This window comes from Cucurbita maxima, unplaced genomic scaffold, assembly GCF_002738345.1.
Source record: "Cucurbita maxima cultivar Rimu unplaced genomic scaffold, Cmax_1.0 Cma_Scf00310, whole genome shotgun sequence".
NCBI classification, from domain to species: Eukaryota; Viridiplantae; Streptophyta; class Magnoliopsida; order Cucurbitales; family Cucurbitaceae; genus Cucurbita; species Cucurbita maxima.
In genome coordinates, this window is record NW_019272326.1 from 19,506 (window position 1) to 32,474 (window position 12,969).

At 38.4% G+C, this 12,969-nt stretch overlaps 5 non-coding genes across 5 annotated transcripts; all 5 read right to left on the bottom strand.

The window, feature by feature from the left end:
* Positions 1–540: 540 nt before the first annotated feature.
* LOC111474338 lies at positions 541–659 on the bottom strand. Its single transcript, XR_002715971.1, has one exon. It is a non-coding gene; the product is annotated as a 5S ribosomal RNA (ribosomal RNA).
* A 133-nt stretch (positions 660–792) lies between these two features.
* On the bottom strand, positions 793–911 carry LOC111474336. The gene has a single exon (XR_002715969.1). It is a non-coding gene; the product is annotated as a 5S ribosomal RNA (ribosomal RNA).
* Positions 912–1,044: 133 nt separating this feature from the next.
* LOC111474339 lies at positions 1,045–1,163 on the bottom strand. Its single transcript, XR_002715972.1, has one exon. It is a non-coding gene; the product is annotated as a 5S ribosomal RNA (ribosomal RNA).
* A 132-nt stretch (positions 1,164–1,295) lies between these two features.
* Positions 1,296–1,414, bottom strand: LOC111474330. Its single transcript, XR_002715963.1, has one exon. It is a non-coding gene; the product is annotated as a 5S ribosomal RNA (ribosomal RNA).
* A 133-nt stretch (positions 1,415–1,547) lies between these two features.
* LOC111474337 lies at positions 1,548–1,666 on the bottom strand. The gene has a single exon (XR_002715970.1). It is a non-coding gene; the product is annotated as a 5S ribosomal RNA (ribosomal RNA).
* Between the last annotated feature and the right edge of the window lie 11,303 nt (positions 1,667–12,969).

Below are 12,969 nucleotides of genomic sequence, written 5' to 3' on the forward strand. Positions count from 1 at the left end.
GGATTTAACGCATGCGGGGCGGCATGATCGAAACGCGATGGGCGTGAGCGGGGTGTCACGGTCATGCTCGTCCAGGGCGTGTTGCCCATGGCCGCATGCCTATGGCAAGCCAAACCCTTGTCATGTCTTTTCATTCTAGTGTTTTTACTTCTATAGTTCTAGGGCGTATGACGCCTCAAAAATATCATGTCTAGGCCTGCCAGACATGAAATGTCTCAAAATGTACTATAGGGGGATATGACTAGTTGTCAACTTCTCCCTACCCAAGGTTATATATAAAATATCATGTCTAGGCCTGCCAGAGATGAAATGTCTCAAAATGTCAAAATGTACTATAGGGGGATATGACTAGTTGTCAACTTCTCCCTACCCAAGGTTATATATGCTAAGCCGTTGTTATCTCTCTCTTGCTTGCTTATATAACGTCTCTTTCAAAAATCTCTCTTTCTAAAATCTCTCTCTACCCTCGTTTTCCAAAACCTTCTTTTAAAACCGAGGCTAGAGGCTCGATCAGAACTGGGAGAAATTGAAAGAAAAAAAGGGGTGCAACACGAGGACTTCCCGAGTGGTCACCCAACTTAGTACTACTCTCGCCCAAGCACGCTTAACTTCAGAGTTCTGATGGGATCCGGTGCATTAGTGCTGGTATGATCGCACCCGACATGCCATGCGCACAAAATCAGGTTTAACGCATGCGGGGCGGCATGATCGAAACGCGATGGGCGTGAGCGGGGGAGGTTCTCATTTGTAGAGAAAGGAAGAAAAGAACTCGGAGAAATTGAAAGAAAATAAGGGGTGCAACACGAGGACTTCCCAAGTGGTCACCCAACTTAATACTACTCTCGCCCAAGCACGCTTAACTGCGAAGTTCTGATGGGATCCTGTGCATTAGTGATGGTATGATCGCACCCGACATGCCATGCGCACAAAATCGGATTTAACGCATGCGGGGCGGCATGATCGAAACGCGATGGGCGTGAGCGGGGGAGGTTCTCATTTGTAGAGAAAGGAAGAAAAGAACTCGGAGAAATTGAAAGAAAAAAAGGGGTGCAACACGAGGACTTCCCAAGTGGTCACCCAACTTAGTACTACTCTCGCCCAAGCACGCTTAACTGCGGAGTTCTGATGGGATCCGGTGCATTAGTGCTGGTATGATCCCACCCGACATGCCATGCGCACAAATCGGATTTAACGCATGCGGGGCGGCATGATCGAAACGCGATGGGCGTGAGCGGGGGAGGTTCTCATTTGTAGAGAAAGGAAGAAAAGAACTCGGAGAAATTGAAAGAAAAAAAGGGGTGCAACATGAGGACTTCCCAAGTGGTCACCCAACTTAGTACTACTCTCGCCCAAGCACGCTTAACTGCGGAGTTCTGATGGGATCCGGTGCATTAGTGCTGGTATGATCGCACCCAACAGGACATGCGCACAAAATCGGATTTAACGCATGCGGGGCGGCATGATCGAAACGCGATGGGCGTGAGCGGGGGAGGTTCTCATTTGTAGAGAAAGGAAGAAAAGAATTGGGAGAAATTGAAAGAAAAAAAGGGGTGCAACACGAGGACTTCCCAAGTGGTCACCCAACTTAGTACTACTCTCGCCCAAGCACGCTTGACTGCGGAGTTCTGATGGGATCCGGTGCATTAGTGCTGGTATGATCGCACCCGACATGTCATGCGCACAAAATCAGATTTAACGCATGCGGGGCGGCATGATCGAAACGCGATGGGCGTGAGCGGGGGAGGATCTCATACGTAAGACCATGGCTGTGTTTTCCAGAGAAAAAGTTGTTTTAAGCGTTTTTGAAGTTTACGTTATAAATGATGTTCATGTAAGAGTTATATTTCCGCATTATAGATAAGCATGAGACGTTAGTAGTGACTATTTGTGTGTGAAAATTTAGGGTCGTTACAGAAATGGTGGAAATATACGTTTCATCTTCTTCTTTTGTTTTTCTAAATCTGAACCTCCTTCCATGCTGGTTCTCATGAAAAAAATTTATGGTTCTAGAAACTAGACACAATAAGAGGAGTCTGTGGAAGAAAATTTGAAACAATTTGGATACTAGAAGCTCAAGAACGGAAGTTAGATCTTCATGGAATTATTAAAATGGTTTAGCTTTCAGTTAGAAACTCAATGTCAATCATTTATAGGAATGCTAGTAAATATATTAGATTAAATTTATATCCGTAGCCAAATTAATAGATTAAAAATAGAATGGTCAACAAAATTTGTGAACACTAAGATAAGAAATGATTTGGGAACCAGATTTAGTAGAAATTTGGAATATATGAGAACAAAATTAAAATGCAACAGATAGGAAGAAAATAAGATCAAAGAATTAAAAACCACAAACTAAATATAGAGGGAAAAGAAAATACAAAGGACGTGTCATATAATTTACAATGACCAATGTAAATTAGAGAAATAAGTGTGTAGAGTTCAAACTTGAAACTCATGTCATGGGCTTATATAAGTTGACTCGGATTACAAAGGACGGAATCGAACTTTCGTTAAAGATATATTCGTGACAACGACTTAAGCTAGCCAGGTAAGTGACCTTATTCTCGATATGGTTATATTTGATGTTGACACGTGCCTCGTGGTTCTGCACGTGTCATATATATTGATATGTGTGAATTGTCTGTGGATCGATATGCTTCTTATATGTTATGTATATGTTATAATATTTGAACTGTATGATAATAATTATGGTACGATGTGTTTAATGATATGTTTGAGATAGGATACGAGAAGGATGCACAAAATGAAATGTAACAATAGGAGTAAAATACGTTCATGAAACGTTAAGGTTAGGTTACATACCAGAGTGATATGGATAAGAGAGATTGATGAAAGAATACGATTAGGTTACCGGTAGAAAGGGATAAGTTTGTGATAGATTTATAGAACAATAGCGTTAGGATACGTTCTTGTGATGATATGACTAAGGTATGTTCACATAACGGTATGACTATGATAGGTATAAGAACGGTAAGGCTATGATAAGTTAGAGAACATATGACTACGAAGTGTTTACGTTATGACTTGTATATGATATGATACATTGTGATCCAATATGTCATGGTATGATATGTATATGATGAAATGTTATGTTAAAAGCATAGAACGTTATGTTAGGTCTCTTAAATTGTGTGTATACAACATGTATGAATGACATGAAATCACGATAAATGACATGAAATATAACCCCGTTAGAATTATGTATGATTTGAGAACTGAAGAATGAGAAATGATATGATATGAATGATGAACGATATCTGAAACGATATGAAAAATGATATGATATGTACATAATGCTAGCGGGGTTGTATTAAATGATAATGAAAATGGAAAGATGTTGGGACCTCATGCATGATGTGTACTCATGAATTGGGGGATACCCCTATTCCATCACGAGGGTACGGACGCGTACATCCAATGGCAGGACAACGATCGTTATGTTTTTCATAGCGTTGCTATGACGGTTACTAGTTCTAACCGGGTGTTCGGCCTAGGGAGCGTCCCAGTGTATGCTCGCCCGACAAGTAAGGTGGCCCAACGGTGTGCGAACTGACTGGTGAGCCCATACCCGATATGGGTTGTGTGTATAGTATATGGTACACGTCCAAAATTATCCGTTAGAACAGCACCGTAGGAAGACAGATTGAAAGATAGATTTCATCATCTCATTCGCATGTGATTGTTGCATTTAACCTCAATAGTGGATGACATACTGAGTATTTCTTAAAATACTCAAGCCATGTGCTACTATATTTTTTTCAAGTTAAGGCAAGGCATTCCTGTACGACTGACGACGACATCGCAACTCGAGACCATAGTACATGCATAGGATAGTGATATTTATTTTCTTAGACTTAGGCTAGAATAAGATGTTTTTAACTTAACCGCTTATTTATTTTATTTCAGGTCTTTTATTGTGTCGTTTTAAAGATATTTTCAAAACACGTAAGTTCATGGCTGTGTTTTAAGATAAATGATATGTTTTATGGAATTTAAATGAAGTCTTTCCCATCCAATGTTTAGGATATGTATACAATAGCGACCTTAAATTAAGTAGAAAATTTCGGGTCGTTACATGTTAAGTAGTCACCTTAAACTTTTCTTAAGAAATACTTGAAGGAATCACTTAGATTTTTATATGAACACTAAACCAAGTATGATTTAAGAATATATTAAAGAAAAACTCAAAGAACCGTTAGTTAAGACCCTGAACTGGTCATATTACTCGAAATTTAAGTAACGTTAAAATAACCTATTAAAGAAACTTTGCTACCTATGAAATTTTAATGCTGGGAATATTATAGCATGTTGAGTTTATATATGAAATTTGGTGATCATTGGATAAGGATAAGTAGGTAAACCAAGAAATAGTGTAAAATGACCATAATGCCCCCTAAGGTAATTTACGTTTGATGATGTGGTGAAGTTTGAAAGCAATTGGAATTCGTTAAGTAGAAAATCCAAGAATTAGAGGTAAAATGACCAAAATTCTCCCAGGACTATTATGATAATTCAAGGTCATACGCCTTTCAAATAACTTGCTACTTTTTATAAGGACTATTTCTAAGGACAAGAAGCTATGTTCAAGAGTTGAAGTTGATTAGAGCACGCTTGGAACCTAAACCAAGATAAAACCTAAGAAACGCCTAAAGAAAACATCTCAAGATTCAAGACCCTTCTAGAACTCTCGATGAATTCATTATGAATGTATGATTTTCTAGAATAATTCAGGCTAGCTATTATAATGGGTTCATATAATTATGAATGGATGTTACAACTTATGCCTCAAGGAATTAAGAACCCTAAAAACTTACATGGTTAATAACCAAGAACAATATCACACAAGCTCTACAATTACAAAGTAATAAGAATGCTAGGTACCAATCAAGAATAAGGGACCAAGGTCCTCAGACACAAAAACTCAAGAATGCTAGGTAATACTATAATCATGTCCAGAGTGACACATGAACTCTCACCATGCGGTGATTTCTGAGGCCCAAGTTTTCCTCTTCTAGGTGGGATGCCTTGCACCATGTTTCCTTGCAGGATATCATGTTTGGCCTCACGTTTCCCTCACCTAGATGAGATGCCTTGCACCATGTTATGGGTACCCAAAGATTTGTAGGATGCCATGTTCATATATGTACCGATCACGTGACCATTATGGTCTATCATGGGAAGTAGTCTAGAGTCACGATGGAATAAGAAGAGAGTAAGTTACCTTAGCCAAGAATCTAGAACCTCCTAAGACCTCCCATGGTACAACATGCTCATGACTTAGACTACGCTGCTTGGAACGCATGAAGCCTTAAGCGTAAGTTTTCAAACTATGCCGCTAGGAACACATGAAGCCTTGGGCATATGTTTTAAGACTATATCGAACGACAAGCCCTAAGATGCAGGTTCAGACTACGTCGCTTGGAACACATGAAGCATTGGACGTAGGTTAAGACAGTGTCACTCGGAAAGCATGAAGCCTTGGACACATGTTGTCAGGTACATGGCTAGTGCTGTAAATTCTAGGAGGAGTGCCTTGAAGAAAGAAACAATAATAGAACAAGAGCCTAGAAAGTACCAAGAACAAGACAAACATCAAGGACTGGAACATGAATCAAGATTCAAGTTCTAAGGATAAGAACCAAGAACCAAGAACCATAGTACTAAGGCCCTTATAGTTGCACAATCGTTGGCCCCGAAGGAGGATGAATTATGAGATCCCACATATATTGGAGAGAGGAGAGAGTGCTAGCGAGGATGCTGAACACTGAAGGAGGGTGGATTGTTAGATCCCACACTCATTGGAGAGGGTAACGAAACATTCTTTATAAGGTTGTGAAAACTTCTCCCTAGAAGACACGTTTTAAAAACTTGAGGGGTCCCAAATGGGAAAGCCCAAAGAGAATTAGACTGTTACAAATGGTATCAGAGCAAGACATCGGGCAGTATGCCAGTGAAAATGTTGAGCCCCAAAGATGGGTGGATTGTGAGATCTCACATCGATTGGAGAGAGGAACGAGTGTTAGCGAGGATGTTGGGCTCCGAAGGGGATGAATTGTGAGATCCCATTTCGATTAGAGAGAGGAACAAGTGTCAGCGAGGATGGTAGATTCTGAAAGGGGATAGATTATGAGATCCCACTTTGATTAGAGAGAGAAACGAGTGCCAGCCAGAACGTGGGGCCCTGAAGGGGGTTGATTGTGAGATCCTACATCGATTGAAGAGAGGAACGAGTGCTAGTGAGGATGCTGGGCCCCAAAGGAGGGTGCATTATGAGATCTCACATTCGTTGGAGATGGAAACAATACATTCTTTATAAGGGTGTGAAAACCTTTTTTTTGATAAGGGTGTGAAAACCTTTTCCTATTCTTAGTAGACGCATTTTAAAAACCTTGAGGGGAAGCTCAAAAGGGAAAGCCTAAAAAGGACAATATCTGCTAGCGTTGAGCTTGAACTATTATATATACTAAGTTAATACGAAGGTTAGTCGTCTATGGCCCTCTAATAAGTATATGTAACGACCTGAAATTTAAGATTGCTACTATATACTGTACCATAAACATTGAATGCAGAAGAATTTATTTAAATTTCATAAAACATAGCATTTATCTTAAAACACAGCACATGGCTTTAGTATTTAAAGAAATACTCAGTAAGTGACCCCACTATTGGGGTTAAATGCAACAATCACATGCAATGAGATGATAGAACTTATCTTTCATTCCATTCGCTGTCCTAACGAGTAACTTTGGACGTGTACCATATACTCTACACAAAGCCCATACGTGCGAGTATGGACTCACTAGCTAGTTCGCACACCACTGGGCCAATTTCCTTATCCGGTGGGCATACTCTGGGAGCCCCTTATGCCGGACACCTGTTAGAACTAGTAACCGTCACGGCAGCACTATGCAAAGCATAACGATAGTTGTTCTGCCATTGGATGTACGCACCATACCCTCGTGATGGGATAGGGGTATCCCCCAAATGCATGAGCACACATAATGCATGAGGTCCCAAAACTTTTCCATTTTCATTATCCTTTAATACAACCCCGCTAGCATTATGTACATATCATATCATTTTTCATATCGTTTCAGATATCATTCATCATTCATATCATATCATTTCTAATTCTTCAGTTCTCAAATCATACATAATTATAACGGGATTATATTTCATGCCATTTATCGTAATTTCATGTCATTCATATCATGCTGTATACACACAATTTAAGAGACCTAACATAACGTTCTATGCTTTTAACATAACATTTCATCATACACACATCATACCATGGCATATTGCATCACAATTAATGGTGTTAATATAACACATGCGGAAGCAATTTGGATCATAGGCTCTCTAAGTACATCAATTATAGTGAATTAGCTAGCATGTTCAAAAGCATTAAAACTCAATAAGTTTGAATACTAACCTTTTGTCGCTCAAGTTTCTTTTTCCTCACGAACCGGTTTCGAACTACCACTAGTGTCTTCTCCTCTATTCTCCGGCCTTAGAACAGGATTGTGGAATCTGGTGAGTGACTAAACTTGGGAGGGATTTAGTATATATGAAGAGAGAGTTTGTGAGAGGTTTTTCTCAAGGTTTTTTCCCAAGGGAAAACTTCCATGTACCATGATCACTCTATTTCTAGAATCATGTTTGCATGTTCATGCAAATTTGAGATCGCCAAATTTTGACACTCAAAATTCCACTTAAATGTTTGGGATTATGTGGCAAGCATGCAAGTTTGAGTTCACCAAATTTTGACACTCAAAATTCCACTAAAATTTGTGGGGTTTATTTGGCAAACATGCAAGTTTGGTTAAACCAAAATTTGACACCTCAAAATTCCACTAACTCACACATGGATCTTTCCATTAAATGAAGTCAACAGCTTGACTTTCTTCATTTTGATTCAACAATTAATTTGAATAATTAATTTCAAATTAAAGTAATATTAAATGATTAATTAAACTATTTAATTAATATTTAATATTAATTCAAATGTCAATCCCAATCAATTCCGACACATATTTGATTAAGATATTTAAATCTTATTTAAATATATCAGATTCTCTCTTTTTGTTTAATTCGTAAATAAAACAAAAATGCGGTTAAATATATCGTATATATGTAGCGCATATTCTCTAATATGAATTCGAACACTTCGAACTCACTCGTCACACTGTTCTATGGTTTAGTTCGATATGAGCTAGCAAAGGGACCTAATGGACCTATAGATCATGGGCTCCAACGATCCAAGATTAACCGGTTAAACTCATTAACCTTGTTAACCAACATTCGTTAACTACTATGACACTCCACTATAGCCTAATAGTTGCACTCCCCTCACTGTAGATATATTTCTGTCCATTTGATATAACTATGATTAGTAAGTCGATCCTTCACAGGTTGTTCGTAACTAGAGCTGGGTCAATTTACCGTTTTGTCCCTGAAGACATTTTTCAAGACCTGGAGTTAGTGCTTAAGAGAACTACCTCTCTTCTATCCCTAAAAGTCGGTAGGAGCAAATTTCATCTTGCACCCCACGTCCCCAGCCATTCACCCAGTCTTACCCCTGAAATGGGAGGCCTATTGAGTCGGCAAACTCGAGCCACTCTCATCCATGAAAATCTAAGGATAATTCCGAAAAAACAGGAGTTCATGGTTAGCTCAAGATTAAAATTGAATTACTAGGCCATCGAATGAAAAGAAAATCAGTCTCAAGAGTAAACGACATTATAAAATGTGAGTGATTTTCTTCATGGTCCGATCTTATAAAATACTCATTGCATAGGACACCCTCACTCACATGCCTCCACATGTACGATTTAGTGATCACATTGTTTATGTCATATACAAAATTGGGCCGCATCCATAGTGTCCCCATGATAAGGTACTCAGCCTTATCCTCATACTATAGATCATTTTGACTATATACTTGAACTTGATCCACTCTTATGTCTCTACATATAGTTCAAGTAATCATACTATAGTTAGAGTGTTCTTAGTTTATTGGATTTAGATTAATAATCGTAAAGTTCACTTTATTCAATAACAATCTTTACTGAATAAACAACAATAATAACTTTATTAAAAATAGAATATGTTTTTGTTTACATACTGTGATTTTTAGAACATAAAACCCAACAAACTCCCACTTGGACTAAAACTCTAGTGGGGTTTTATAATGTTCAGTAGAGAGAAAGACATAAATACAATAAACTAGGGCATCACATACTCATGCCTTTTCTCCCACTTGCCCTAGATTACATAACTCGTAGTCCTAGACTCACTAGGTGCCCTTCAAACACTTTTGCCGTGAGGGGCTTTGTAAATGGATCAGCAATGTTGTGCTCTGAAGCTATCTGTGTGACAATCACATCTCTTCGTTGCACAATCTCCCTTATGAGATGATATTTGCGCTCAATATGTTTTCCTCGCTCATGGCTTCTTGGTTTTTTTTTTTTTTAATTTGCAACTGCTCCACTGTTATCACAATAAAGAGTGACGGGAAGATGCATATTTGGAACGACTTCCAAATCTGTTAAGAACTTCCTAGGCCATACAGATTCTTTCGCTGCTTCACAAGCAGCAACATACTCAGCCTCCATGGTGGAATCAACAATGCAACCTTGCTTTAGGCTTCTCCATATTATTGCTCCTCCATTCAGAGTGAAGACAGATCCTGATGTCGATTTTCTCGAATCTACATCGGTCTGAAAATCTGAGTCAGTGTACCCTGTAAGGATCAGATCCTTAGCACCGTACATTAGCATATAGGCCCTCGTTCTCCTAAGATACTTGAGGATATTCTTAACGACAGTCCAATGAGCACATCCCGGATTTGACTGATATTTGCTGACAATTCCCACAGCATAGCATATGTCGAGCTGGGTACATAGAATGGCATACATCAGACTACCGATTGCTGATGCATAGGGAATGTGTCTCATATCCTCAACTTCTTGAGGTGTCTTAGAACCTTGTTCCTTCGATAAATGAACTCCATGGCTGAAAGGTAAGAATCCTTTCTTTGAGTCCTGCATCTTATATCGAATCAACATTTTGTCGATGTACGATGCCTGAGACAATGCTGGTGTTTTGTTCTTGCGATTTCGAACAATTTGGATTCCAAGAACAAATTGAGCCTCTCCCATATCTTTCATTTGGAATTGTGTCGCTAGCAAATGCTTAATGTTAGTCAGAAATCCCACATCATTTCTAATGAGTAAGATAGCGTCAATGTACAACCCCAGAAAAGCTACTATAGAGTTGACTATCCTTTTATAAACACAAGATTCGTCAACATTCTGTTTAAAGCCATAAGATTTGATCGCAGTATCAAACTTTATATTCCAGGATCGAGATGCTTGCTTCAACTCATAAATGGATCTTTTAAGCTTGCAAACCCTTTGCTCGTGGTCCTGTTCAATGAACCCCTCTAGTTGAGCCATATATATACTCTCTTCAAGATTGCTATTTAGAAAGGCTATCTTAACATTCATTTGCCAAATTTCATAATCATAAAATGTGGCAATAGACAAGAGTATTCTAATCGATTTAAGCATAGCAACAGGAGAGAAGGTTTCTTCATAGTCCACCCCCTCTCTTTGGGTATAACCCTTTGCTACAAGTCGAGCTTTAAAGGTCTGTACCTTACCGTTTTGGTCTCGTTTCCTCTTATAGATCCATTGCAACCAATAGGTTTTATCCCATCTGGTTGATCTACAAGTTCCCAGACTGAATTGAAGTATATTGATTCCATTTCAAGATTCATGGCTTTGATCCACTGATCTTTATCTTCATTATTCATTGCCTGTTTATAGGTCAATGGATCCTCAACGCCATTATCAGGTATGATGACTTGAGTTTCTGCCAAACCCAAGTAACGATCGGGTTGAGTTATAACCCTTCCACTATGTCGAGGCATTCTCAACTCTTGAGAAGGTTGTGATTGACCAGAAGTGTCAGCTTCATCAACAACTCTTGTTTAATGACTAGCTTGATCAGCAACTCTTGTTGTTTTATCAGTAGCTTCTTTAGAAATCTCACTTAATACTAGTTTGCTGCGAGGTTGATGATTTCTTACGTGGTCTTCCTCTAAGAATGTAGCGTTTGTTGATACAAACACTCTATTTTCTTGAGGGTCATAAAACAAATCACTTTTCGTCTCTTTGGGGTATCTTACGAATAGACATAATTTTGAACGACGTTCTAATTTCTTGGGGTTTTGCAACAACACATGTGCTGGACATCCCCAAATCCTAAAGTGACGTAAACTACCTTTATGCTCTTTCCATAACTCATAAGGTGTTTCTGAAACACTCTTAGTCAGAACCATGTTCAAAATGTATGTAGCAGTCTCCACTGCATATCCCCAAAACGGATCGGGTAATTGAGCGAATTTCATCTTAGACCCAACCATGTCTAATAGAGTTCTATTTCTCCTTTCTGATACACCATTTTTTTTTAGGCATACCAGGAGCTGAGAGTTGAGACCTTATTCCATGTTCTATCATATAGTCTTGAAATCTTAAGTCCATGTACTTTCCTCCTCGATCTGATCGAAGTGTTTTAATAGTTTTACCTAAAAGATTCTCAACCTCAGTCTTATACTCTCTAAATTTTTCAAGAGCTTCGGACTTGTGATGCATTAGGTAAAGATAGCCATACCTTGAATAATCATCAATAAAACTGATGAAATATTTATACCCTCCTCGTGCTTTGACATTCATTGGACCATAGAGATCTGTATGCACGACTTCTAAGGTTTCTTTGGCTCTATAACCTTTTTCGAAAAACGGTCGCTTAGTCATTTTACCCTCAAGACAAGACTCACATGGAGGTAAAGAGTTGTCTTCTAACTCATTTATAAGTCCTCTTTTAACCAATCTCTTAATCCTATTCAGATTAATTGGGCCTAGTCTTAAGTGCAAAAGATAGGTATTATGAGAAATATTTTGTCGTTTATTTTGAGTTTCAGCTGTTTTAAACATCTCGGTATTTAAAATAGCTTTTGTTTCGCTCGATTTTAACATATATAAGTTGTTTTCTAGTTTTGCAGAACAAATATGAATACCTCTTTTGCAAATGAACACTTCATTCATTTCTAAAGATACTTTATACAATTGTTCTAATAAACAAGAGATAAATATTCGATTTCTTTTCATTTCAGGAACAAAAAGTACATTATCTAATATAATGAATCTATCTCCAAAAAACAACTTCAAATTTCCTACTGATCTTGCTGAGACAACCTCTCGTGATTCAACTTTGAGTGTTATCTCGCCGTCCGTAAGCATTCTCCAGGAGCTAGTTTCCTGGTAAAAAGAACAAATATGATTAGTGGCCCTTGAATCTAGTATCCAAGTTGAGTTATCATACTCTACTAAACATAGTTCTACAACGAGTAAATCATATTTACCTTGTTGTTGTTGTCTTTTCGGCTTTCTTCTCTGCCAGGTATTTTGGGCAGTTTCTCTTCCAGTGCCCATTTTCGTTGCAATGGAAACATTTTCCTTTATCTGCTTTTTGAAACTTGTGTTTGAGGTTAGTAGGAATCTTATTTTTCCCTTTACCCTTCTTCATCAAAACACTTGATAAGATAAGGAACCACTACAAGGGGAGTAAGATTCGAACTTGAGCCTGAAGCATATATCCGATCTTGAAGTTTGATATTACTAGGTCATCGAATGAAAAGAAAATCAGTCTCAATAGTAAACGACATTATAAAGTGAGAGTGATTTTCTTCATGGTCCGATCTTATGGAATACTCATTCCATAGGACACCCGCACTCACATGTCTCTACATGTACGATTTAGTGATCACATTGTTTATGTCATATACAAAATTGGGCCACATCCATAGTGTCCCCATGATAAGGTACTCAGCCTTATCCTCATACTATAGATCATTTTGACTATATACTTGAACTTGAT